Source organism: Microtus oregoni, unplaced genomic scaffold (assembly GCF_018167655.1).
Source record: "Microtus oregoni isolate MIOR12 unplaced genomic scaffold, Mior012 000049F_ref0000343, whole genome shotgun sequence".
NCBI lineage: Eukaryota > Metazoa > Chordata > Mammalia > Rodentia > Cricetidae > Microtus > Microtus oregoni.
This window is the reverse complement of record NW_024543223.1, coordinates 971341-975576: the sequence shown is the minus strand read 5'-3', so window position 1 is coordinate 975576 and position 4236 is coordinate 971341. Positions and strand designations below refer to the sequence as shown.

The 4236-nt window shown below is 41.9% G+C and overlaps 1 non-coding gene across 1 annotated transcript; it reads left to right on the top strand.

Moving 5' to 3' along the window:
* The first annotated feature begins 2333 nt into the window (after positions 1–2333).
* LOC121436610 lies at positions 2334–2438 on the top strand. The gene has a single exon (XR_005972712.1). It is a non-coding gene; the product is annotated as a U6 spliceosomal RNA (small nuclear RNA).
* The last annotated feature ends 1798 nt before the right edge of the window (positions 2439–4236 follow it).

Genomic DNA, 4236 nt, shown 5'->3' with positions numbered 1-4236 from the left:
TTCAAAGATATCTAAGTAATTGACTATCCACAGGCAAATGAATAAACTTGGATCACATAAAAAATTAACTCGAAATGGATTTACGGCTTAAATGTAAAATGTAAAACTATACAACTTTTAGAAAGAAAAAAGAAAATCTTTGCAACCTGGGGCTAGGCAAAAAGTCTTTAGCTCCAACATCAAAATACAACCCATAAAGGAAAAACTAGTAAGTTATCAAATTTATCATAATTAAATACTCTATTAACCTTATCAAAATTAAAAACTCTATTGACAACAGCATAAAAGAGATGAAAAACTTACAGACTTGAAGAAAATATTTGTAAACTATATACCCAGCAAAGAACTTACAACACCTAGCAGTTAAAACCCAGACACCCAGATATGGTGGCACACGCTTACAAACCCACTCAGAAGCTTGTGCCAGGATTGTGAGTTCAAAGCCAGTTTGTATTATGTCATAAGTTCCAGACTAGCGGGGTTATACAGTAAGACTTTGCCTCAAAAAAATAAATAAAATAAAAATAAAAAAACAGTCAAATAGTGGTGGTGCATGCTTTTATTTTTTTATTTTTTATTTTTTTTTTGATTTTTCGAGACAGGGTTTCTCCGTAGCTTTTGGTTCCTGTCCTGGAACTAGCTCTTGTAGACCAGGCTGGCCTCGAACTCACAGAGATCCTCCTGCCTCTGCCTCCCGAGTGCTGGGATTAAAGGCGTGCGCCACCACCGCCCGGCTTGGTGCATGCTTTTAATCCCAGTTCTTGGGAGTCAGAGGCAGATCTCTGTGAGTTTGAGGCCAGCCTGGTCCAGGACAGTCAGGCAGTTACACAGAGAAACCCTGCCTCAAAAAAACTTTTAAAAAAGGAAAGAAAGAAAAACAAACAAACAAAAACCTCACAAACACCAAACCAATGGGAAAACTGGAAACGATGTGAACAGACATTTTACTAAAAGCAATGCATAATGGCAAATGGACATGAAAGGATACACGGCATCGTCAGAACTGCTAAAGTGAAAATGGACGGCAGTGCTGGCAGCTGGCGAGGATGGAGAGCCACCAGACTGTCCACACTTGTGCCTTGTCAGTGTGCACACCACACGCAAAGTCACCGTGGAAGAGATACAGCAGCTCCCACGTAACTCAACACCTAACAAAGACCATTTACCCTAGAGAAATCAACTTCATAATCAGACAAAACTTCTGCATGCTTGTTCTAGAAACTTCATTTCTAGTAGCCCCGAGTGGAAAACCACCACTCCCAAACGTCCTTTAGTGGACGCATTTTAAGCACACTGGTAAATCTATTCCATGGAATACTACTCAGCAGCAAAAAAGGAAAGAGCTTTTGCCACTTGTAGCATCTTTGTTGGTTTTCAAGAAAATCATGTTGAATAGAGAAAAAACAATCCAGGCTGGGGAGATGGTTCTGCAGGCACTTATCACCGGACTGAAAATTTAAGTTTGATCCCTGGAACCCATATCATGGTAGGAAGGAGCCAGCTTAGGAAAGCTATCGTTTGACCTCAACATGCATGCTCCACATACAGACAAACATCACACACACACACACACACACACACACTGCTGCTATCACACACACACTATTACCACACACACATTAGGTGGAGGCTTATTCATTCCCTGCTGCCCAGACCCGAAATAATCACATGGAAACTATATTAATTGAAACACTGCTTGGCCTATAAGCCTATAGGGCCTCTTGTTAACTAATTCTTATATCTTAAGTTGATTCATTTCTGTTATTTTATATTTTACCACGAGGCTCATGGTTTACTGGTAATGTTCTGGTGTGTCTGTTTCCTAAAGCAGCTACATGGCATCTCCCTGACTCCACCTTCTTTTCTCCTCCATCTCTGCTTGGAAATCCTAGCACCTGGGAGGCGCTCTACTCTGCCCTGCCAGAGGCCCAAAGCAGTTCTTTATTAACCAATGGTAACAAAACACATTCACAGCATACAGAAAGAAATCTCACATCTCACACAAACACACACACACACACACACACACACATATACACACACACCACTACCACCACACACACACATACAAATGAATAAATAAATAAATAGCTGGAGAGAGAGATGGCTCAGCGGTTAAGAGCTCTTGCTATTCTTATTCCAAAGGACATGAGTTCAGTCCCTAGCACCCACATTGGATAGCTTGCAGCTGCCTGTGACTCTAGCTCTGAATCTGATACCCTCTTCTAGCCTCCTCTAGCACTAGTGCACATGTGGTATGCACACACACAGACACATACATACACACACACACATAAAAACTAAAAATAAATCTTCCTTTAAAGGATGAAAGTATGCTCACACCAACAGCAAATATACTAAAATTGGAACAATACAGAGAAGATTAGCACGTTCTCTGTGCAAAGATGACTCAAATCCATGAAGTATTCCATATTTAAAAAATGATAAACTGGGAGATGGTGGTGCATGCCTTTAATCCCAGCATTTAGGCAGAGGCAGCCAGATCTCCATGAGTTTGAGGCCACCCTGGTCTACAGAGTGAGTTCTACATCAGCCAGGGCTGTTACACAGTGAAACCCTGTCTCAAAATAACAACAACAACAACAACAAAACTTAAAAATACTATCTCAAGCCATGCAGTGGTGATGCACACCTTTAAACCCAGAATTTGGGAGGCAGAGGCAGGTGGATCTCTGTGAGTTCAAAGCCAGCCTTGTCTACAAGAGCTAGTTCCAGGACAGGCTCCAAAGCTACAGAGAAACCCTGTCTTGAAAATAAAACAATGGGGTGGGGGGACAATAACAACAACAAAAACCCTATCTCAAAAGCATACATACTGTGTTAAGGTTAATCTTGATTTTTAACCTTACAAGTTCTCAAATCACCTAGAAGACAAACTTCTGTGAAAGAGTTTCTTCCTTCCTTCCTTCCTTCCTTCCTTCTTTCTTTTTTTATTTTTTTTCATGACAGGGCTTGTCTGGTTAGTCCTAGCTGTCCTAGAACTCTCCTTGTAGACCAGGCTGACCTCGAACTCATAGAGATCCCCCTGCCTCTGCCTCCCAGGTGCTAGGGTTAAAAGCATGCACCACCACTGCCTGGCTGTGAGCGAGTTTCTAGGTTAATTGAGGTGTGAAGACCTATCCTAAACACAGATAGTCCCATCTTATAGACTGGGGCACCGCCCTGAAGAAAAGGAGGGAATGAACTGAGACTGCATTCACTTTTCTCTGCCCAGACCTGGAGGCCAAAGTAAGCCCTCCGATCTCTGATTTGTTCTTGTCAGGTATTTTGTTGCAGCAATGAGAAAAATAACCAATACACTGTGTGGTTCTATTTATAAAGCATCCTTTATGTGAGCTGGAGAGACAGTAAGTAGGTTGGCGCTCACTAGTAAGGATGGAGAACAGAACGTGGTGGCTGTAAAGGGAGGCACAAGGCGTCCTTTCAGTGGGAATGTTTTGTAACCCAGCTGTGGGGGCAGCCAAGCAGTTCTACACACATGAAAAAAGTTATAGAAATAAATATACAGATGCACAAAGATAAAAGCATACATGAAGGCTGAAAAACTGGTAAAATCTGAAAATGGACAAATTGTGTTACATGTTACATGTATTCATTCATCCATCTAGCCATTAATTCATTCTTTTTTGGTTTTTCATTCATCTTTAAATTTTTATTTCTTTTTATGTGTTTGTTTTGCCTGCATGCCTGGTACTAGTGCCCATGGAAGTCGGAAATGGAAGGAGGTGTCAAGGTCCCCTGGAACTCAGGTTAAGGATGCCTGTGAGTCACCATGTGAGTACTAGGAATCAACGTGGTCCTCTGCAAGAGTAACAAGTGTTCTTAACCACTGAACCATATCCCTGGCTACATAACCCTGGCTGGCCTGGTACTTGTTATGTAGCCCAATATGTACTCAACTTCACAACCAACCTCCCAACAGCTTCCCAAGTTCTAGTATTATGGACATAAGCCACACCTAGATGGTAGGCCACAAGAATGTCAAGTTCCTAGTTATGATAGTTACACGTGCTATTACCATAAACTGGGCATGGTGGTAATGATACCTGTATTCCCGTGGTGCCTAAAATCCCAAATATTCTGGAGGCTGTGCAGGAGGATTATGAGTTTCAGGCCAACGTGGGACTGAAAGACTGCTGGTTAGCGTTTGTCAACTTGACACAAGCTAGAGTCATCTGGGAAGAGAAAACTTAGCAGAAACCCTCCACCAGATTG